The 25,274-nt window shown below is 35.6% G+C and overlaps 1 long non-coding RNA gene across 1 annotated transcript; it reads left to right on the forward strand.

The window, feature by feature from the left end:
• Positions 1-572: 572 nt before the first annotated feature.
• On the forward strand, positions 573-21,035 carry LOC107052681. Its single transcript, XR_001465319.3, has 3 exons — positions 573-1,223; positions 15,887-17,868; positions 20,173-21,035. It is a non-coding gene; the product is annotated as an uncharacterized LOC107052681 (long non-coding RNA).
• The last annotated feature ends 4,239 nt before the right edge of the window (positions 21,036-25,274 follow it).

A 25,274-nucleotide genomic window follows, 5' to 3' on the forward strand; every position in this document is an offset into this window, starting at 1 on the left:
TATGCATACAAATACTCTGTTATAACATGGTATTATGTGAAAATCTGTCAAATAGAAGTTTGTAGGAGTCCAGGCTTTCAGACCAGCATTACAAGTGCATTGGAAAGCAAATTACAGTGAACATTATAATAATATGTGAGTAATATAGAAACATTATTTTATATGAAGCACCTATCTAATGACATAAAGACTGTAGAGTCTTATCAAAACATAGATATGTTTTCAGCCAACCCAGAGTTCTTAGGACTTCTTATGCTTTCTCATTCATGGTTTTTTTTTTTTTTTCTTCTTTAGTACAGTCATTGAATTCATTCCCCACTGAAATGGAAAAACACTGAAAAAAGCCTTGTGCAGGATGAAACATTTTATTTACTGCAGTTGGTGTTTTTTTCTGTGTTTTGAAATTACACGTTTTGTGTCAGCTATTTACAAGAATGATATTAGCGAAAGCCTTGGCAGAATAGTTATCATCTTTATACAATGATGACAAAACTCTCAATGCCTCTCAACTTTTCAGGCCCCAAAGCTCATCTATTACACTGAAGAGTCTAAATTCTGAGGGTGATCAAAAGTCTATGTTGCAAATGCGTTGAGCAAACATAACAAGTTGGTACTGGCCTTGGCAAATGACCACATTGTGTTTATGTATCTGAGTACATAATTCAGACTGCCTTTCTCAAGTTCTTGTGCCAGTAGTATAATCCACTTTATCAGGCTCTTGCCAAGCACTTCATGAGCTAAAGTGAATCAGCACATACTTGACAACTGTTGTAGCGAATCCAAGTCATACTATTATCATGGCAACAACTTTTCTCAACTCTGGAGAGCTTTCTCACTTGCTTTTCCCATTTGTGTCCCAAATTCTCTCCTGAATTTTACTTTATTTTCTCACTTTTCACGATGTAGCCCTTATGATAGTGCTATCTGCTCTTTCAAGCTTTCTGTTTTAGAAGAGGATGACAATTACCTACTTTTTTCACATGCTGTATCTCTAAGTGTATGGGAACTGTTGAATCATGGCCTGAAGCTCTGATTGATCAGCTGAGGTGAGCACTGAGTCAGCCAGGGGAGTACAAGTGAAGGCAGTTCACCTGTGTGACCGGAAGGGGTGGAGCCTGGCTCCACCTCTCCTAGACCCCACTTAAGGGATGACTCCAACTGAGAAAAGACCTCTTTCTGGAGATTGATTCTCTTGGAGTTTTTCCTGCAAGCCTACAACATTGGTGAGCATCTTCCATTTGTTCCTGATTATCCATTTCCAATGAAGTAATCTTTCTAGCTTTACAATCTGTGGATACCAATCTGACCACACCACTCTGTATACTTGTTGGCTATACACTAAGCTTCTGAAAGGCTTTGCTTATTTATATTTTTCATGTTTTAACATTCCAATTTGAGGACGCCATTTGCTACATATAGCTATCTTACCTTTCCTTTGTATTGTGCAATGATTTTGCGGTAAGACTGAGAATCAGAGAACCACAGAATCACAGAAAGGTTGAGATGGGAAGGGATGCCAGGTCCAACCTCCCTGCTCAAGTAGATTTTTCTCAAGTATGTTACCCCTGATCATGTCCAGAGGGCTTTTGAATAGCCCCAAGGAAGAAGACTCCACAACTTTATGGACAACTTGCTCCAGTGTTCTGTCACCTTCGTGTTCAGTTGGAATTTCCTGTCTTCCGTTTTGCGTCCATTGCCTCTTTTCTTATTCTTGGGCACCACTGACAAAAGCCTGGACTCATCCTCTTGACAACATCCTCTTAACGCCCTCTTTTCAGATACTTAGACACATTGATTAGATCCACCCAGAGCCTTCTCTTTCTCAATATATGAGAGATGCTTCAGTTCCTTCATCATCTCAGTAGTCCTTCAGTGTTCTCTCTCTAGAAGTTCTGTCTTTCTTGAACTCAGGAGCCCAGAACTGGACACTGTCTTCCAGATGTGGTCTCACCAGGGCTGAGTAGAGGGAGAGGATAGCATCTCTCACCGTGCTGGCCACATTCTTCCTGATGCACTGCAGGATACCAGTGGTCTTCTTGGCTACAAGGGCACACTGCTGGCTTATGGATGTAGATAAGATGCACCATTTTAGGCTCATGAAAAGCTAGGTCATATTTTTTTCTTTTTGTAACAGTGTAAGTAGATATGAGTAGATGAACATAAATTTTGGCTGGCAAAAATTAAAAAGTCATTGTTTTCTACAGCTTTGGAAGATCTCCAGCATCAGTTTAGTTGCTGTCTGAATTGGTTCTACAGGTTTTGTTTTGTGGGGTTTTTTTTATTTATATTTTTACAGAATAAGGATAAAATTAAAATAGAATGTTTAGAAGAGCCATCTGTTATTCATGACATTCTCCTTAAAGGCTTTCAAAGGTTCAAAAACAACTTTTGTACTGCTAGCAGAGGTAGGTGGCACTGATGGTAAAGCACATGACAGTACTAGTTAAGTAGTAAGGTTACATATTTAAGCAACATACAATGACTTTTGGTTAACGTTAACAATATTTGCAAACCCTAGTGTTTAGCTGTTTGAAGACTGATGTAGACTCAAAATGGTTTAATCTATACATGGACCTGTTCCATCCCTGGGATCTGCCTCAGCCACACCTACCATGGGATAAATTAATTGTGAAGTTTTAGTTGTGAAAGCCAAACCCATGTTTTTTTCTCTTTTCATTGTCCAGTCTTATAATTTTCTTCTTCTTCCTTTCAGAATTCTGATTTTTGCTTCTCAGATATAAAGTTCCCATGAAATTGTGTGTGAACTACAACACATGTATGAGTCCTGTTTTTAAAAAATCAACACAACTGAGTTTAGATTTTGATATATACATATATTTGATATATGCTACATATGTGGTTCACATATGAGTTAACTGTAATTCCTATTGTGTAGGGACACAGATTTTTTTTCTTTAATTATTCTTTTATTTCATGCATTTATTAAAATAGAATTAAAATCTTGCATAGAACAGAACAGTTAAATGGATAGTAGCTAGTTTTCTAGAATAAAGTTGTATCAAGGAAAAAAACAGAGTATGCCAGTAAAAGGAACAGCAGGAGAAGCAAATGTAAAACCATCTGCCAGCTAAGTTTGGCAGATGCTACCTCTAGTAGAGTATGATCCACTGCTTTGGCATCTGGATTGTCCTTTGTAACAATACAAAATGCAGTAATTGTCAAAAGCTTTGCATGTGTGCATAGTTTAACTGAGATCACTTTGGCAGAAATGAAGATTCAGCAGAAGCCAACACATGAAAATTAGGTAGATAGAAGCCTTTCAAAAATAAATAAAACTTTACAAATAGTAAAAAAAAAAAAAAAAAAAAAAAAAAATTGCATACACTGTAACTCATTAGAGAAGGAGGTTTATGTAAGTTCTATGTTTTTACAGTAAGTCTCTGGGAAGATGTATGTAAAGTACTGTTGTTTCTCTTTAAACAATTGTGTTAAGTAAAATACAGAGTACCTTGAGCAGCACAAAACAAAATTAAAGAAAATTAATTGCTCTATGTAATTTATAGCACAAATCAGAAAAGCAGACTTTTTAAGTGTTTGTAAATATTCTGTCTGGACTGAATAAGAAAAACTTCAAAAAAGAAGCTATAAAAACAAACACTTAGAATATTTTAAAAGCTAAATGACAAATGCTATGCTAAGTGGAATTATTTACTTTAAAGAAGAGACAAAAGTCTGTGTTTCATGAGTTCTTTTCAGAAATTCACTATTCTGTTCATACACGGACCTAAGAGACATTCAGATACCATGATAATAGATATCATGGCAACTTCTTGAAATATATGTTAATTACAGTGCTGAAGTGTTGCGCCATGTGTGTAATAACATACAAAAAATTTGAGCTCAAGTTCTCATAAGCCTTTCTGGAGCTTCAAACAGTTGACCACCTCATTTTAAGTATCACTCGGGAACTGTTTTTAAGTCAGAAAATCTGAAAAATATGTTTCCTGTTTCTCAAGTTGAGAAATAAATCAGCAGCTTTAGCTGCTTGAAGTGTTTGATTTCAGTGTTTATCTTAAGTGTGAATATGCTAACTCTTCTTACTATTTAAATGTGTTTGCACTGAAATCTTGAACTGAAAAACAATAATTAACAAAGTTCTCAAGTACTCATTCCAAGTAATAGAATGACTTTATACTTTGTCAGAATTGGTCATAGTGGACCAAAAGCACGTCAGTAGAAAGATGACGAACTCTGTATTCCTTTGTATGGTGTTATGTTTTTAGAACTTTGTGAAACCCAAGCATTCTCAGGAAACCTGAGATAGAATTACAAATTTTCCTACTGCCATATAGATGAGGAATCAGAGCCTAGTCTGATCTTGTAATCACCGAAAACACAACAGCTGAAAATCATACTTCAAACTCTGAAAGCCTTTCAAATTCTCTTTCCACTTACAATCTGTGAGACTTTTATGTCAGTAATAAGAAGCTCCATTATTTCTTCCTCAGGATGACTTAAAATGGACGGTCAATGTTGTGCATTTAAAAAAAGCCAGTGGCAATGGGTTGGGACAGGAGGCAGCATTATTAAAATCAGGTGTGACTGTGTGTGTGTGTGTGTGATGTGTGGAGAACTGGAGGACTGGAGCAAACTGCAAGAATTGAAGAATGAGGAAATGGGTGGGGAATGCGAAGAACTTCACTGCTGGGTGGTTGCAGATGTTGGTAATGATAATTTGCATGACTCTCTGCAGATAGGGTATACATTTGTGCAATTAATCTGCAATGTAGGACAGCCAAGAGGAAGGACACTGTTAAGAAATTTGTAATTAAAATATCTGTAATTTGTGTTAAGACAATTAAAGGGCAACAGAGGCAAGTCAGTCTTAAAGCAAAATTATAGTTAATTCTATCCTCCTTATTTAGCAAACAAGTTTGTCATTTAGCAAGTAATGACAACTTGGACTGTTTGTCAGCAGGACATCACAAACCTTTTCAAGCAAGGTATGTTTTTCTTAACTCTATGGACCACCTATGGCTGAATGTAGCTTCTTCAGAAGAGTGCATCAAAGAATAACTCTGGTATTGAAAAGACTACCAATTTTAGAAGTTTTGTAGCAAAAGAACGTACAAATATGGTTCTATAACCAAGGTTACATTTTATGTTGGTTATATCTGCAAAATGTCCTGCTAGGCTCCTGACGGCTTGTGTACTTTTGTCAGTTCTTTCATGCTCAGTACGTTATGTGTGGTTTTGTGAAGACGCTGATTAAACAGCAATCATTTGGCAAACAGAAGTTTAAGTTCTTCTATGCTGTGTTTTAACTTAAATATGCACCTTCTCTCTGTAAGGCTCAAATGTTAGCACAATAATATTTATCTCCTAAGTAGCTCAAAATAAATCCAGTAAGGGGTAAGTTGCTTCAGACAATCAAAGCATGAGACAAAGCCCTGAAGTTATGCTTAGTTCTCATATTCTTTCTCCTTCACCTCCTTTGCCCTAATTTCTATATAATACCTTCCCTTTTGGATTAGATGTCTGTTGCTAAGAAAGCTCAGCAACAATTTCTGCAAAGAAACCTGTTTGTTCCAAACCTTAGCAATGCTCCCAGGCAGTAGGGTATAGGATTCTCTTTTGTTATTTTGTTTGTTTTTCTACATTTATGCTGCTATTCAGATGTCTTTTATTTTCCCAGATAAGAGGGGAAAAAAAAAAGAAACATACATTACACTGAACTATACTGCACAGCATAAATGGTTAGATATTTAAAAATTTCCCCTGAATTGACTTTTGCAGAGCACCTTTTACTCCCTTCCCCTCATGTTGTAAGTCAATCATTATGAAAACAAGTTAAGAAAAGAAAGATGTTACATTAAATCAGTGAAATAAAATATTTGGAGAGCAAAGCATTTGCACTTAGCCATCGTGTGTTCCTGATTGAGTCTGGTTTGAAGGCAGTGTATCACCTTCTCAGGCAGCATTTGTTTCTTTTAATCACTTTCATGCTTCATGTAATCAAAAGCATCTTTTTATTTCTTTTCAAGCAAAATGCTCTTATGGGCATTGTATTTGCTGCTTCTAATCAATTATTTAGTGATTGTAAAAATCAGTGTCAGTAGCTGGAAATTTACTTCTTAAGTATTTTTCAGATAAACCTCTAGTTTTCATTACTTCAGTGACCAGTTCTAGAAGTCTTACAAACAGCTTTAGAGGAGAGAGACCTAAACCATCTCTGAGGTGGTTTGTGCCAGTCGAGTTTAATAAAGGTGTCATTGTTCTTCAAGGCAACACTTCTGATCCTGACCTACGTGGGCAAAAATTTAGTGTTTTGTTTAAAAACTGCTACAGCTAATCCCCTTGTTTACTGTAAAGACAGCTACAAGTAAGTAAACAGAAATGTTTTCAGTCATGCTGGGAAAAGATTGCTCACTAAGGAGGACAGAGTGGAAGAATTCATCCTAGCTGTAGAGGAAAGGAAGGTAATGAATCCAATCATAATTACTGTAGTTAATTGACAGGTTAAACAAAGGACAGCGATCAGTTTAGAGTGCAATTATACATATTTACTGTTTATGCAGCAAAACCTGCAGTTTTAGTCTTTATTGATGAAATGAATGATTCTTTTCAGGCCTGTAATTAACAGCTGACCGTGTAAAGGAATCTAAAAGATTTCTTGATGGTATTTTTTACAATGACAGCTCTTGGAGGGGGCTTAGTAAATCATTCTTCTTGCTTTTATTCCTCATGAGTATGTGCTTTTGTTTATATACCTTGTTGGAGATCAAGTGACTTGCATATGAATGCTGCTTAATGCTAGGAGAGGTCTGGCCTTGAGGGAACATCTTTATTTTGTCTCCTGATCTATGCCAGTTCTTATGCAGCCAACTGCATGGTGTTTGGGCAGGGGTCTGCAGGGTGCCCTGCATGGGGGAGGCTAAGAGACACCTGTGACACTCTCAGATAGTTCTGATGCCAATGAGAACAATCAGTGGGAGCCTCATCCCTGAAATATTTAAGAAAGAGCCTCAGCTACTGAAGAAAGGCGACTTGTAAGAAGACGGTTCAGAAGTGGAAGAAATACAGAGGGGACCGTTGCTGGGGGCATGGTTGGAGAGACGCTCTGGGAAGAAGGTGCTCTGTGGTAGTAGAGGAACTGAGACACTGGCTGTGGCGCACCCACACCAAGAGGTGATACCCCAAGGAGGAGGAGAGGTGGTGGATTGATGTTAGTCTGGGGAAAAGGCACAAAAGATGCTGCCCTAAATATTTATTTATTTGTGGTGCTGTTGAATTCCATCTCCAGAAATGGAATGTTGTGCAACATTCCCCCCATTTTACTACTCCTTTCTTGTCTTTCACCGCTTTGCTTGTTTCCTATGGCCCTTCCTTCTTTCTCTGTTTCTATTCTTTAATAGCAGATCACTTCTCCTTGATCTATAGTGGATATGTGCCTTCAGTTCCCTCCTGTCTCAACTCTAACATCTTTCTGATCTGCAGTAATGATGGTACTTAAAGAAAAAAAGAAAATCTTTGTTCTCAGTACTTTCATCTGCTCTCATACTCCTTAAATGCACCTTATCTGAAAATGGGTCAGGTACATCTCATCAAGAGCCATTTAAAGTGGATACAGCAATCATTGAACCTGTTCTTAATCATTTGTCTTGATTCCTGCTTTCCCCCTTTTTTATCCATCTTTTGCTCTGTCAAGGGGAGCCTCTGTGATTTAAAAGTAAAGGCAGGAAATCACAGTCCCTCCTCCTTACTACATATTTTGGGGTCTGAATATGTAAAATACTAGTCAGTAGTGACATGAGGTGGAAAAGGGCCATGCAATACAGATCTAGAGAAGGTTCCATTGCCTGCCAGGAAAGAATAGGGCTTTTGCCCTTGTTTAGTTATTTGGCATTAATGGCCTCTTGGCAGAACTGTTGCTGTGGCCAGTTCCTGGGTTTCAATGAATTGCCTTAGGCATGGGCAGTGCAGGATGGCTAGTGCTCTCTAGCCAGCAGAACTCTGTTCCTGTCTGCACATTAATTAGCTACCTGCATCTAAAAAGTTTTATATCTTCTCAGTGGACAGATTTCCACTTCCACATCTTTCCTTCTTCTGAATTATGTATAAATCCTGGGGAGAAAAAGGAGGAAAAACAAACAAACCACACAAGAAAATGGCACAGTTGTCACTGCAAGTAATTATTTCACAAGTCAGCAGCACCAGTGCTTGTTAAAGCCCCAGTGTACTGTGTGCCAGTAAAACAAATTAACACAGAGTAGCATGCTTTTGCATAGGAACCAATGGTGTCGGAGAGAGAAGCAGGTGAAAACAGGGTCTTCTTTCAGGTTGCTCTCATTTAAAAAAAAAAAAAAAAAAAAAAAAAAAAACCCTGCTGAAAAAACAGATTACATGCTGGGTTACATTTCTTACTTTCCACCAAGTCAGTAAGAGCTTTTTGGTGTGAAGGTCCTGAGCTGTCACCTGATGTCAATTTAAGGAGACAGATGACTACCCACAAAGTGAAAAATAATGTGGCATTATTCCATGAGGTACAAACTCCAATAGCAATCAGAAAAGAAAGCTGCTCTAGAGAGGAGAGAGAGTAGTGCTGACAGTGGTGAAGTTGACAGGAGTCTCATTTTGGAGTTGGCTGTGTTGATACGGCTTTGGTAGTTCCCAGTCTCCATTATAGCTGTCAGTTTCCTTCTCCTCTTTTCACCAGCTTCTGAACCTATCTCTCTTCTCACGTCATAAACTGCAAGTCCTTCTTTACAGTTAATGCTTTAAATTAGTCTCCTAATGCTTACTGGTTTTTATTTCAAAATTTCAACAAATGAGCTTCAAGAATCGTCCTTGTTTTATGCCCATGGTTCTCTTCATTAGACTTTTCTTGAGGGCTGCCGTTCTCTTCTGTGTGTTCCTCTTTTCTTTCTCCTCATATCTTTCTATGTCACTACTTCATAAATTATGTACGTTCCTCTTGTAAGAAAGCTCTTTGTGCTCATCTTCTGGGCTGGCACTGAGAAAACATAGAGGAAATAGATGTGAAGAGAATAAAGCCTCTGAGGATTAAGTATTGTTAGGAAAAAAAAAAAAAAGAGAGAAGAAGCAAAAAATAGGCACCTTAAAAAATATTACTATCTCTGCCCTCCTCCATATCTTCACTGTGCTACACATGCTCTCTCAGGTACTTCACTAGTGAGTAGATTTCTCTGTGACATACTCTGATCACAACAGAAATTTTTCAAATGAATATTTATTGTTATTTTTAGCTAAAGACCTTTGTGTATATATATTTAAAAAAATATAAATTTAGTCAAGAATTCTGTGATATAGCATCAGCTGAAATAATGTCCTATCTTGCAGTTACCACAGCCGTAGGCTGTCCTTTTGCCAGAAAAATACCATGTCCACTCTCTTTTACATATCAGAGGAAGTTTAAATAGAGTAGGCTTATTGTTCTTATGTTTAATCCAGGGTCTTTGTGCATCACTTTCTTTATAGCTTTTTGCACAGATTCGTATAAACTGGAGGTCTCACAAATTAATTCTATACATTTGTGCTCTTTGATATCATGAGAAAAATGAAGTAACATTCCACTTATTTTGTGTCATTCCTATAGATATCGGTATGAATTGCAGTGCAAAAAAGAAGCAGGTTTATGCCATTCTGTTGGCAAACAAGTTTTGTCTAAAACAAGATGCATGTTATTATTTAACTGGGTCAAGAGAGGTATACAATGAACTCTTGCTTACCAAGCAGGGTATAAGCACACGGGATTCTGGTGAGGCTGGAGTCACTACCTGCTTCAAAATTTCATGTGGATGATGTATGCGTTTTCTCTTTTTGTTTTCGAGCTGTTTAGTCTGAAGGTTTCATCCATTTATAAGAGTGAGTTAATGGTCTTGCATATTCTCTGCTGTCAGTCAGAAAGGATGGATAAGCGGAGGCTAGAAATAAGAATTTTGGTCTTCTGTAGTTCCTCTGAACCCCTGAAAGAGTTCACACTTTCCCCTGACGGTCTTAGTAGTTGAATTATACTGAGATGGTGTGCAATGAAGGGTTATTGTTATTAGAAGCCGTAACTTCTGTTGTCTTACTTTTATGCATTTGCTAGGAAAACTTTTTTAACCAGTATTGCCAAGGGGAGAATTTGACCTGTTTCATAGGTTTTTTGTTTTTTTTTTGCTTGTTATAGACAATTCTTATTAAGTGCCTGATACTTTTTATTCCTGAAGCATCTTGGTATAGCTGGAAGCATGTCAATTCATAATAGAACACCTTTAAAATAAATTCAGTATTAAATAAACACCTGTTCATTAAATCTGCAGCTCTCTCTGCAGTTTGGTAGCAGATGCTACTGCTAATGATACAGACTGTTTGACAGGCAAGTTAGATGCTAATGGAATGTACTATAGATTAATCTGGATGCTTCAGAAGATTATATGCCAAAATAAACTCTGTATTTCTCTCTGAAATAAAACAAGACAAATATGCTTGGGGGACTGAGTAAACTTCTTTGTTGTTGTTTAAAAAGACTTTAAGCTTCACACCATTAGCCAATGTTTGAACTAGACTCAACTCTGCAAGGGTTCTGGCATTTTTTGAGCCTTTTATTTTCATATGTGTAGCTTTGCTTAAGGGGTTATCTGGTCAAGGGAAATGAAATTTCAGAGGCACAGATAGGAAGTGGAGCTTGTTATAATATTACTGAGCTACCTAGATAAAAAAAGAGATGCTCCTGGTCCTTTGCAAAAGGCTTATATTTGATGTTTAAACCAGACAAGTTTATACAAGTGCTCAAAGTGAACTTAGGTTTAGTCTTTTTTCCCCTTATTTTCTCTGATGTAGTTGGTAAAATTTAAGTTTTATTACTTTAACAGTTATGCATATTATATATGTAATATGTATATAATGTGTAATACTACACATTATATAATTTAATGAAAAAAGAAAAAAAAAAAAGCTCTGAGCAGAGTCAGGGTTTCTTTCTTTTGAGATTGAGACAGATTGCTACTGAGAGATAACTTCACTTGTTTCTCTCCAAGTAGAGCTTTTGTTCTTACTCCTTCGGGAGCTACCAGGAGCACTTGAGGAGAAAAAGTGTCTGGACAATGAATGAGTACTCAAAGAAAGGAGGAAGAAAAGGAGGAAAAAAAAAAAAAAAGAAAGAAAGAAAAATATGTCAAAAGGGCTTTCTGAGTGACCTGGGAACAAAACAGCAGAAGAAAGTCAGAGAAGGTGAATGTGAAATGATTTAAAGAGAGTCCTCACCTCAACCTCTATATGTGCAGTGATATATCTTAGCCTTATCATTCAGGAATGAGATCGTGGAGTTGTAATAAATAGTGTATGAAAACCTTATATGATCTCCACATCCAATAACAGTCAGAAGTAGACAAGATATTATAAATGATTAGAAAGAGAAGCACAGTAAAAATCCCCTTCTTTATTTAAAACCATGGTTCACTTGCATCTGTTATACTCTGTAGCATTCTAATTTTTTTCTTCTCAAACGTGTTATACATTTAAAAGGTCCTGGGAAGGACAACAAAACTATCACAGGTACAGAAGAGCTTCTTGTGAGAGAAGATACAGAATACTTCTATCCTCTAATTATACTGTTCGTAAGTTGCTTCTTACAGGCTTCTGCTGGGGACAGGACACTGCACTATGTGTATCTTTGTTGTGGCCAAGGGTAGCAGTGCTGCGTGTGTCATGGTTTGGAGGACCGTGGTACCAGGGCAGGCTGACCAAATTAAATCCATTGAAGCATAGTATCCACCACTACTTTCCTTTGAAAAAGTATTGGTCTCCCTTTCATATGTGAAGTGCGAGAGTTCCTGAGACTGCAAAAGAATTCAGATTTAAGAACTGTCTCAGGTTTTTCCAAATCCTTGCATTATGCTTTCAATTTATGTTTCAATGTTATTAAATGCTTAAATACTAAGAAAAGTTTTCCTGAAGAAGTCACTAAGCAGTAACATGTTGTTTTCACCTGTATTGGGCCTATCTCATGCTGCTGAAGACACGTCTGTGGGGACAAGTGGCATTTTAGCTTGCATCTTCATGTACTTTTTCAATTTCCGAATTTTGTAAGAAGATGCTAACCCTAGGGATACCAAAACAGCTGTACTGGATTCACAGTAAAAATGTAATTCCTTCTTCTGTTATTATTTCTTCTTATACTGTAGTTTAAAGATTCATTTGTGGTACAGATCCTATGGACTCTATTGCCTTTAGATATGGGAAAATATTTTTGATCAGTTAGTTCTGCTGTGTTTACAAACAGGTACAGACAATGACATTATCTGTAATGGTAGCTGATTTCTGACAAGAATGGTGAAATTGAGAGCTTTGGCAAGAAGCTCCATATGGGTTTTAGTTTTTGTTTTTGTTTGTTTGTTTTTGTTTTTCTTTCTCTTTCTGTCTCTTTCTCATTCCTCTGCCCAGGCACTTTTAAGACTATATTTCCTGGTACAGTTAATTAACTAGTTTGTTTAAAAACACAACTTTGTGTACTATAGAACATCTTTCAGATTAGTTGCTTTGCTTCCAGAAAATAAGATGGTTAAGTGCAGCAGAGCGTGCCTTAAGTCCCTAACCAATCCAGATTAATAGTGAGGGCTTAGTGCATTGCGCACTGCTCATTTACCTATGTGAGAAAGAGAAGTTTTCTTGTCTCTAAACATTGCTGAAGGCTTCCTATGGATGGCAGCCATCTCTCATCTGTTATTAGCTGATTTTTATCTGCTACTAATTTTTCCTTTCAGAGAGGAATGTGGCTGACAAAATAATGCAGTTCTCTCCATTTTTATTTCAGTGGAGAAATAAGCACATCCCAATGAGCTGGCTAAAATACTTCCTATTAATACATGTTTGAAAAAAAGAATTTAGATTGTTCGTTGATAATGGTTCTCTATGATCTGTAGCTAAAAACATTCTTATCTCAGTTTTTACTTTAATTACAGCATTAGCTTTCCCCTCACAGTGTAGCCAAAGGTAGGCCTATCCTTTAAGAACTTCGAAAGGAACTTTAGCCAATTGAGTATGTTTTTTAACTCTTCACTAACACTTCACTGTAGAGTTGAAAGAGAACTTACAATATAATGAAAAAATAACTAGCTAGAATTTTTCAGTCTTTTTAAAAACTAAAAGTGCTGAAGAAAATATTTAATCTTAAATATATTTTAGCAGCTCTTAAAACCAAGATGTATTTCACTATTAAGAAGCCACAAATTCAGTGCTAAATAAATAAAGTCAGAAGGTGGCTTAATTAATGTTTCCAGCCTTTTCTGTTTGCGTATAGGAAATGGCTATTTATATTTGTGTGTGTTTACATAGTATATAGCTACTGCTTTCTGCAAGCTATTCTCTGCAACTTCAGAGAATATAAACTTTTTTTTTTAATTTCAGGAGTATAATGCTCTATGACAAGTTATAATAGCCTCCTGACCAAGTAGAAACAAGTCATTTATACTGAGATCTTCTGATTTACAGAGTTTTGGAAACCGATAAATACAAACGGCCAGCCCCCCGAAAATGAAAATAAAGCATTAGAAAATGGACTTTTCCAACTTTGATTTATGTTTAATTATAAGAAGAACTTTTGTGTTTATTACTGTTTATATCATTTCTGCATAAGCTCAATTTGTGATGTGTGTTTTGTTCTGGTAGTCAACATAAACCTTAGGCATGATGAAGAAAAAAATAATACAATAATTAGATTTCAAACTATTAAAATCTATGTAAAATCTATATAAATATTAAGATAAATATTTTGCAAATTCAGTCTTCTCTACCAATTGAGTAGGAACTTTAAACTGTCCATTTCATAGAATCATAGAATGGTTTGGGTTGGAAGGGACCTTTAAGATCATCTAGTTCCAATCCCCTACTATAGGCAGGGATACCTTCCTGTATACCAGGTTGCTCAAGACTTCATCCAGTTTCAATGAATTCTCTATAATATTAAGCAGTGGAGAAACTGGACCGTGGAAGTCCTTTAAAATTTGCCTAAAATTAATATGAAAATATCACCAATTAGATTAATCTGAAGCAACTGCTGTTCCATTTCAAGAACAGAAGTTTGTATAATAAAAGGAAGTGTAGATACTAAAAAATTTAGTGGAGGGCACATGCAGAGTTGAAGTTAAACAGTATTTCATAAAGAACAGATACTTAAGTGAAAGAGTTTTTCTCTGGCCCTTCATACGTAATTAAGACAGGGCAGACTGACAAGTCAAACCTGCTTTAAATAAAGCAGTTGGTCCTGTACCTTTAGCTGTGTCCAGATTCTCTTTCAAATGAATGCCCGATGGCAAGAGGAAAGAGCATTTTATTGTACGTATTTCCTGCTTGTCTGATTAAAGGAAAGATACTGCCACAAATATTCTTTTTTAAACCTAGAGAGCCTTTGTAATTGGTTCCTCCCTCTGTAGTAGCATGATTGAGGAAGACAAAAATCCTGCTGTCTTTGTGTGTCACTTTTCTTCTTTCTAGTTGTTAATACTTATATCTAATCTTCAGAAGCAAGATACTTTGCAATCATTGGGATTTTTACAAACCTAGACAGTTTGTTTACTCCCACTGCATTTTTTTTTTTTTTTGCTTCTCTCTTTAAAGAAAGGTCCTTTCACAAAGATCAAGCAAAAGAGACAGTAAAGAATCCATAACTCTGAGTACTCAATTACTTGATTTCAGCTAAGTGTCTCAGGAACTGTAGAATTTTAACTGTCAATTTTAAGTTCATTTAGCTTCATTTCTTTTTCAGTTATTTAATTATATTAAATGTGAATATAATAATTACATTTCCTTAAAGGCTTTCATTTTCCATAGCAGCGTTTTGATATTTAAGCACTCCCTCACTATGATGTGTGTACTACTTATATTCAAGAGCAGATTTTATTTGAATACTCAGATAAGCATGCATACAAGAGAGAATTTGGAACATAACAAATAGCTTAAAAATCTTTATTGACACACACCTTCAGTGGCGGTACTATGAAATCAAGATCTGCTTTTTATCTCTATCCTCACAGACTTTTTTCAAATATCTGGATTTATAAAAAGTATCGATTTTCACAGTAAAATCGAGACCTATAACCTGATTTTCCAGCAATGTCTTTTCTGAACATCACTTTCTTATGTCATTTTAATTCAAAATATGTTGGTTTCTAGAAAGCCTAAAAATGCACCACACTTTCCCATTACTTTTGTATATTAGACAAATGTGATGTTATGATTATGTTAGTAACAAGTGTGGAATAAATGCTTTTCAAATCAGAGGAAACTTGTAACTTCATCCCTATGAAGGACATTTCTGTTGGTAGTATTGTTAGATGTTTGAGAACGGAACTGCAATTTGGGAGAAAACTGCATTCTACTACTTGTTATAAAGGTATCAACGTAATTTAATTGTGGATTTCTCCCATTTCTTTCAGTTGCGATAATATTTCAGAATGTAATAGTATTCATTAATTCATAGAATAAATCATATTTAAACCAGTAAATCATTTGAGTTATTCCTCCCATGGAAAAAATCACAAACTCCTATAGTTAAACTCTTAGAACAATTAAAAAAATGAGTTTTGATGAAGTTCTGTTTTCCTGCACAAGAGATGAAACAGATAATTTTGAAGTGGTTGCTCATTCAGAGATCCTGCCACACTGTAACTTCTTGCTCCTTTTTAATTCTGAATCCTGACCAGTTCCAACAGATGGAATTTGAAGTGTCTATTGATATATATTCTAATTTTGATAAATATATTCTAATCAACTTTGGTTTCAGAGAAAGTGTCTGATGGAATTGGCAATAATTCATATTGCTTTTTATGAAAAAAAAAAAAAGACTAGGTTTTACAGGTTCTGTAAGAGAGAGAGACAAACTAATTTCTCGTTTTCAATAACATTCTCCATTCTCTCTTTTCAGGGAAAATACATGGAACCCACAGCTGACCTTATTCTGCTTCAGATCAGTGGTTACTATCACATATAATTGCTTTAAGTAGAAGAGTTCCACAGAGGATGCGAATCAAGCCCTGCAAGAAGGGTGAAACACAGGGTTTTGATATTTCTCTGAACAGTTTCAGAATTTTATGAGTGCAATGTAGGAACAAAAAACAGTACAGAAAAAACTGTACTCAGCCTACTGTGAATCTGTGTTATAGTGTCCTTGCTATTTAGTCTGGAATTTTACAGGCAAAATGAATTCTTATGGCATCAGTTTTCAAAGAGCATTTTAATTGTTCATCATTAGATGTAAAAAATCATATATTAAACACAAACTTCAATTTTTTTTTGATATGTCTGTAGGGAAAAAAAAACAAAAACAAAATACGAAGCTTTCGTCTGAATGATATATTGTCATAACGTTTTAGTGTCTGCCACATACTTGGAATGTTATGAAGGCTGAATGCTCAGAGTGTCAACTATTGTTTTGAAATATGTGTATAATATATAATTAAGAAATTGCATTTTTTTTAAATCAACATATTAGCTTAATATTCCATGTATGACTCAGATGTTCAGAAACACTACTAGCTATAACTGAATTCTACCCCTTCTAATGGTTCATTGCCCATTACTCTGACTTGATTATGAGTCTAATATACACATAAGTGCTTATTATGTGCATCTTTGGAAGATTCTGCTTTATACCTTATTCAAATTACTGTCAGACTGAACAAGCATTACAATCCTGTTAGAAATTAGATTTCTACTTATTTTCTTCATTTGTTTATATTGTTTTTAAATTGGCAATGATATTACTAGCTACAGTGGTTAGTTGTTTATGAAACTGCATTAAAACAGGGCTGAAAAGGTAGAGTTTTTAGTCTTTTTTTGTCTGGCTGGACATCTGGTGTCCATTAACAACCAAACATTGTGATGGGTTATTCATCTGTGCTGATATTGCACAAAGGATTTTGCCACCTGTTCGATTTTTATTTACTGCTTTATTTAGAGAGAGCTTATATACTTTCGAGTTAAATGTGAAGGACATAATATCAAAATGTGTATTTCAGCAGGTAGAGCTTGCAGAATATACTAAATCCCTCAGTTTTGAATCTTAGTAAGTTTCCTTCTTTAATTAAGATTTTCTTGCAATTATTTGGAACTGAATGTTTGAAGACACTGAATACCACATTAAATAAATCTCTGTAACAGGAAGTAGAGCTGATTTTTTTTTTTTTTTTTTTTCTCCCTGTGCCTCCCCCCTCAGGTATTTGAAGACTTGTATTTTTAGAATCAGAGAGATCCCCTACTCTGACCCTACTACTGATTACCTACCAAGTAGCACTAACCAGTATGAGATCACAATTAGTGGCAAACTGAAGATAGGGAAGGGATAAAAACATATCAACGAACTTTAAGGAACTATGGCCAGGGAGCTAACCTCTTCTATACTATGTGTATAAAAAGTGGAACAAGAGGAGGACCTCTGAACTGTGTTTCAGTGATTTATAATTGAGATTAAATCCACTTAGCTCAAGTAAAGAGAATTCACAAATTTTAGAGATTCGGTGAAATTTAGAATTACATCTAAGATAATACTGAAATTTCTTGAATAGTTAGTAGAGTTAAGAGTTAATATTTCATTGCTTCTAGAAGGAAACATACCTGACTTAGTTTAGGTTTCAAAATAAAGGGGCTAATCATATAGACAATAATATTCCTCTGTGATTCATGTTAAGCAAGAATGTAGCACAAATGCTGAGTCACATCTTGAACCAATGATTGAGCATCTGGTGGGAAGGTATGGCCAACCCAGGGGAGCTCAGATGCATGCCCTGCCTCTGAGTGACTGGAAGGTCTGGAGTCAGGATTCACCCATTCCTAGACCTCAATTAAGGGTTGGCAGTGGAGGTAAGGGTGTCTCATTAGAGATCTCTGTGTACCTGGGATCTTCCAAGGGTAAGCAATTTTTGTTGTTGTTTCTGTGTCTACTGCATTTGAGCATGTTCTTACTTGTTGCAGCCTGGGGCTTTGCTATCCTGCTGTTGTTGCTGTGCTTTCCATTGCATTATAGCATTACAAAGAAAAATTGTATTTTGTTTGAAATACTCAGAGTGTAAAGCCTTGGAACTTGTATGCTCCTTTTGGAGATGAGACCCTTGTTATTTAAGTGGGATATTACCATTCTATTTGAAGCTGAGGTCATCTTGATATGCTCAACATCAGAAAGTCTAATGGCTTAGAAGAGGATTGTCTTTTTGGAAGGGGAAATAGTACTTCATGTGTTGTAAATAACAAGGAACGTGTGATCAATTAGTTGAACATTACCTACCAGTGATTATCCTGCAGCTGTAAATGTATCTGCATATGTTTGAGATCCTGAGATAAAGAGTTTTTCCTGTATGCTTAAAAGCAACTGAGAACATTATCCCCCAACCACTCCTCTCACTATGCTGCAGTCTTTTTAATAGCCTTAATTAAAGAAGCTGAAGTATTTTACACTAAACTATCATTTCGACCATATATGCATCTTAATAAATTTGCTTTTAATTTGTCCTTTGCTATATCAGGGAGAAGAACAATGAAATTCTGATGCATAATTTCACTTTGAGTAGTGGTGATTATTTTTTTTTCTTGCATGCTTGTAAAAGCTCCTGACAGTGAAACATTCTTTTCTAAGGAGTAGAAACTGAAAGCCAGTGTCAGATAGAATGTTTGTTTTTGATTAGACACTCTCTTAAACTTTGCTTATATAAAATAGTGTTACTAAATGCGTTATACTATTTGAACAAAGTAATCTTACTCTATTAAGTTACCTATATGATAAAAATGCCCCTCCTACAAGAAAGATATTGAGGCCCTGGAACGTGTCCAGAGAAGGGCAATGAAACTGGTGAGGGGTCTGGAGCACAAGTCTTAGGAGGAGTGGCTGAGGGAGCTGGGATTGTTCAGTCTATAGAAGAGGAAGCTCAGAGGAGACCTCATTGCACTCTACAACTTCCTGAAGGGAGGTTGTGATGAGGAGGAGTTTGGCCTCTTCTCCCAGGCAACAAACAGGACCCGAGGAAATGGCCAGAAGTTGTACCAGAGGAGGTTTAGGTTAGACATAAGGAAAAACTTCTTTTCTCAGAGAGTGGTCAGGCACTGGAATGGCCTGCCCAGAAAGGTGGTGGAGTTGTCTGTGGCAGTGTTCAAGAGGCGTCTGGATGAGGAGCTGCACGATACGGTTTAGTGGCTTGTGATAGCAAGGATAATGGGAGGACGGTTGGACTAGATGATCTTGTAGGTCCTTTTCAACCTTGTGATTCTATGATTCTATGGAGAATATAATTACTTTAAATGCTGTAAATTTGAGGTTATTTTTCTGTTATTGTTGTTTTGCTTGCTTGTTTGTATGTTTTCCCTGGTCACCATAGAATCATAGAATCATTTGAGTTGGAAGGGACTCTTGAAGGTCATCTAACTCCTCTGCAATGAACAGGGACATCTACAGCTAAATCCTGTTGCTCAGAACCCCATCCCACCTCACTTTCAGTGTCTCTGAAGGTGGGGCTTCCATCACTTCTCCAGGCAACCTGTTCCAGTCCTTCATTACTGTTATAAAATAATTTCTTACTTTCAGCCTAACCCCCCCCCCTCTTTTAGTCTGAAACTATTTTCCCTTGTCCTATCACAACAGGATCTGCTAAAGAGTCTGTTCTGTTCTTTGCTACGGCCCCCTTTAAATACAGAAAGGCCCCTTTCAGGTCTCCCTGGAGCCGTCTCTTCTCCAGATTGAACAGCCCCAGTTCTCAGCCAGTCCTTGTAGGGGAGGTGTTATATTCTGTGTTGCTTATATTTAGAAGGGGGAAAAAATAGGTCAAATAGGGAAAAGTCACAGTAGATCATCTGTTCCAAAGTCTAACTTCAAAGATATGTTGGGTGCCTCAGGGCCATATTTGCACAAATGCTTCAAGATTACATTTCTTTGATATTTCAGTGTTCTAAATAAAATACTTTAAATTTATTATGAACTTTCCAAAGTGTGCTTGCTATTTCTTTTCTTCTTCTCTATTGGGTTTCACAACCCCACTAAATAAACTAAAGAGTTTTTCATTTACAATGACAGATATTTTTATTACAAATAGGAACAACCCATTTATATTATCATTCTAAATGTGGTAGATCGCACCAGAAATTCCATAAGAAATATAATTAACTAAGTCTAACGTTTGTTAACTTGGTCTAATGTGCAATAACAACATCTCATTTCTTTCACTACAGATAAAAATCATGATTTCATGTTTATTAAATGTAGAAGACAGCTGTGTTGATGGTGTTCTCAAAATTTCTAGAAAAACCCTTGGTAACCAAAGAATGGGACAGCGATGAGACTACAAGGCATATAGGTCTCAATGTGATCATCATCATCTTTTTATTTCTCTCAAGTATTTTTTCATTTTTTTTTTTCTCAGTAGCCAAGCATAGTTGTTTACCTGCAGAACATGCTTTTTATTTTTGGTCAAATACTATTTCTTGATGTCTTTGTGTCTGGCATACAAACATTTTATTTCATGCTGTCACTCTGTCCTTCCAACAGTTCTGCCAGTACACTAATAGGGCACCTTTGATGTTCTGTCTGAATTCCTGGAATCTATGACAAATCAGGTGTGGTATGCATTTCTGGGGAAAAAATAAATCTCTGATCTTGTTTAGTCTTTGAAATTTTAAAAGTTACTTCAAAATCATATGGTAGGAAGATCAGTAGAATTTAAAGAACTGTCTTGCAAATATTGCAGAATGCATCTGGATAGCTGCGGCACTCCCTGTTTTCAGTTTCCTCTTTACAGCTAACAGAAGAGGACCGCTTCACACACTCCAAAGAACAACATGAAACAGTAGTCAGTAATCTACATTTCAAAGTACTGTGTTTATCAGTCTGGGTTTAGGTTTAATTTTCTCAGCAGCCTACAGAAAGAACTGTTTAGCTTAAGAATGCAAAGATGTTACAGGGAATTCAAAACTGAATCACTGCATAAACTATTCTCAATTTTGCTCTTTCTCGAAAAAAAAAATATTTTCACTTCAAATCTTGCTTAACTAACTTGTAAATCAATAAAGAAATAAAATATGAATGTACAAACTAAGACATCAAAAACACATTTTCATTTGAGGGGACTTATTACAAGGTTATAACATCTTTTGATGATACCTGAGGGGGGGGGGGGGGGAAATGTTCTTAAAGAAAAGTAGATTATTGTTCTTTTAAGAAGTAATCTTATTATCACAGATGTGATTTTAAATATTAAGACTGGACCAGAATGGGCAAATCAGTGCATAGCACCAGATTCTGCTTTCTAAGAAATTTATACAACTGTGAGTGTAGCAAAATGAATGTTGGGTATTTTGGAGATAGATTGTTCATAATCTGCCTTCAGTGATAGCTAGTTTAATGGACAACAGTGGTAGTTGTGTGATCTTGTCTGAGGTCACAGACTTGCTCATGGTTTTCAAATCTATATTACTGATTCTGCAAGTATTTGTATTCGAGTATCTTAATTCAGTTTAACACTCATATTGAACAAATTGTGCTCTTTACAAACACATAGAATCACTATATGTTGTTTTTAATTCCTGAATTGATTTGTACTTACTTACTGTTTGTTAAATTAAAATTAATATTGAATGTTATCATCTGTGCTGGGCCCAGAACTGTGAGTACTTTGTCATATATTCATGACAAGGGTTTAAACTGTGAACAAAGAAAAGAACTGGCATAAAGTTCACTTAGAAAAAGTATGAACTTCAGGACTAAAACCCTGCAGGTTTCATCAGCTTTCCATAAAATGCATATTTAAACTGGATTCTATCTGAGATGTGATGAGTTCCCATGTGGTAGGTTTGAAGGATAAAAGGACAGGGTGTACAAGACTGCTTTTCATTACAATGCAATGCCAGTTCAGTATCTCCAACAGCTTAGAAATAACTGAATGCTATTTAAGAAGCAAAATAGTAATGAGAAGATACTTCAATATATTTTGTAATTATATTTTTATTATAGGAAAATTTCACTACTTGTACATAAGCAGAATGTAATTCATTTATCACATATGTATGCACATTATCCAGACCTTGCAGGATATTAATATCTCATTTTAAAGAGGGCTCAACATGTTATGTCAAATTTAATCCTATGTAAAGTTCATCATATCTTTGTCTAATAACTCTCTAGCAATTATTAAAACAACATTAACAGAAAAAGTAATAGCATATTTCAGATGTGGTAGGCACAATAGATAATTTTAAGCTTGAGATAAATCAATAATCATGAGCTTCAAAGACATAGTAAAGGTGCAGGATCATTCCTTCAGAATGAGACAGGTATATCATTGCTCATTTGAAAATAAAACTTGTGTAGTTGAAGCAGCTAATAAGCTTTAAGGACACATCTGCGTTTCCACTTTTATTATTATTATTATTATTTTTTTACTTTTCCCCAGAAAATTCACTTTTAGTACCTGTTGAAAATGTGCTCGGCTGAAGCATGAATGTTCTTCTTCTGACATAATAATGAAGTTTATTTTAATGCAGAAGAAGAAATGAAAATACGTACTGAATATTAATGGAATAATCTTATGAGTGAAGCTACTTTACAAGTGCTGGAAGTACTGATCTTGTATTTCTTATGCCTCCAAAGAAGAGAGAAAATACTAAGTAAAGTAAAGTAAAGTAAAGTGAAAAATCTATTCATTTATATTAATCTATATTAACACAGTTTCTATAGTAATTATATTAATATAGAGTATATCAATATATTAATATATTAGTTTTGCATTACTCAGTGACTTACTCTCTCAGACACTAATTTTACTTCGTTAAAATATCCTTCAAAAGCCAGATATCTTAGAAGAGTCTTATACTGTTATACTATTCCATGTACAATAACATTCTGATGATGGACAAAGGTATTTTTTTCAAAAATACAGTTGGTTAGTATCAGGTTAATTCTCACATAAGTCTACATGCAATCAAAAGTATTTCTATGTGAATATGATTGAATTCTGATTTCATTACATTTACTGAAGTGAAGTACTTAATATGTACAGTACGTTCTGAATATATTTGAGTATGCTGGTATTCACCTCACTTTCTCAGTTCTGGACATTTAATACAGACATCCTATTTAGGAACCTCATGGTGTTTTTAATGTTGATGGGAACTCTCAAACTCTGTCACTGAAGAAATCAAAAATCTAGTCTGACATTTTGGTATTAGCTACAGTATCATGTTTTAGTTTTCAAGACCCAATAGGCAATCAATACTTGGAAAGTTCAAATGACGCAAGAAAAAAAAAATCTGCTTTTCAGTGCTGTTCTTTTTTTAAAAATTAAAAGCAGCTCTTCAGATGGAGAGTATTTATTAAAACTTTCTTTGGCTATGTGTACTTCTATGCATATTCAGTTTCTGAGATGAAAATTTCTAAAACAAAAAATCATGCTTTACCTCTTTGAAAATCAGCATGCATCTTTCATTAAAGGTTGTTGGGACTTGCTGATGCTTGTTGGTTGAATATTGATTCAAATAAAGATTGCATAATGTCACTTTTCAAAGCACTTTCCATTGCAAAAGTGTTTTGTTAGAAGGCGTGTTTATTTTCCATAAGGACATATTATGGGAACATCACCTACATAAGGTGAAGTTTCTGACCTAGATCACCATACCTATGGACCATTTCCTACACGCTGTCTGTGAGAGCCTCTTGCTTTATATTGGCTTTTGTCAATACATCTTGTTCCAGGACTTATAACTAGAGTAAATGTTATCTGAAACAGTGGAGAGCTATTATAGGGGAGCTGACTTTTGTGCTATAGAGGTTTATGAGGCACTGAAGACAGTCTACTTAGGATTTCTGCAGAGAATTTCCTCTTCATATGCTACCTCACAAAGGTATAGTGAGGATTTAGAAAGTCGGAAACAAGTAATTAGAAAGTCGGAGTTCTGATTTTTTTTTTTTTTTTTCCAGTTAAGTGTAGCTTTTTAGTTTCATGTATCTAAGCATTGGAAGGGGCAGATTTATTGCAGCTTTCTTTCCTTAAAGTTTTCATGACTTAAACTTGCTTTTTTTTTTTTTTTTTTTCTGGGGGTGGGAGGAGGGCATCTTATTGCTGCAACATTATCATCTACTAAACAAATCAGGCTTCTTTTCCTTTCATGACAGTACTTTGTCAGTAGCACACAGTGTCATTGGAATTTGATACTTTGAAAACTGGTTCAGAAATACCTGTGGAGTTTCACAGTGAAATATCTGTCAATAAAAGAATTAGCAGTGATAACAGATATTTATAAAACCCTTTGCCTTTCAATAAGATGATGGCCAAAAGAAACAACTGTTTATTTAACAGAACATACACCTGAACAATAATGCAATAAAATGTTCAGTTATTTCATAATGTCTTCTGTCTGTTGGTTTCGTGTTGTGTATCTGTGACTAACTGTCAAAAAGTTTTGTTAGCAAAATGAACCATAAAAGGAGGTAGATGACCTACACATTTTGGTAATCATTTATGTAGCTTAAAGTAAGGCATGTTTTTGGATCGCTGCATTGTCACATGACTTTTCCTTATCAGTTCTGATCGCTTATAATGCTATTCCAAAATGCAGTACTCAGGGTAATGCCTTGATTACTGTCAGCATGGAGAACATTTGGGCTCCTCTTCCATTGAGGACTTCTTTGCTAACTTTACTTAGAGCTTTTTTTTCCTGGTCTGGAGGTTACAGTCAGAAACAGATCAAGGTAGAATCTGTGAGATAAAAAGATGAAGCTCTCTAGCTCTCGATCAATGCAGTGGTTAATCTGTGCTAGTGAGGTCTATTTGATTTTTCCCAAGTACATGAACATCTAAGGCTGAGCAGGAATAGAGGGCAGGAATCCAATAAAGTCACAATGAGAGCAGCAGTAGAACCTCCAGAGGAAGTATAAATAGGAGAATGACTAACATTATAATGTTATCTCATTTTTGCTATATATAGGTATAACCATTGGTATTTAGCTGATACTTTATCATCTTAATCTGTGGTAGTACAATATTTTTCTAGTCTTCTATTATCAGTGTAATAGGGTGTATTTCACTGAGGCTATTTCTGATTTGCAAGATATTGCAGAAGTATTGTAGTCTACTTTGTTCTGACTACATTCTCAGGTGTTGCATTACCTCCATTAAGAGTATACACAGGCAAGATTTAAGTAGGAGGCTTATACTTTCACCAATGACTGATTCACAACTCAATTTTAAAAGATGCTTAATATAGAAATATTTTTGGTAAAATGTATCATTTTCTGTTGATTTTATTTCTGATGACTCTCACAACAGACCCTGCCAAGAAGT

The sequence above is a fragment of the Gallus gallus genome, chromosome 2 (assembly GCF_016699485.2).
Source record: "Gallus gallus isolate bGalGal1 chromosome 2, bGalGal1.mat.broiler.GRCg7b, whole genome shotgun sequence".
NCBI lineage: Eukaryota > Metazoa > Chordata > Aves > Galliformes > Phasianidae > Gallus > Gallus gallus.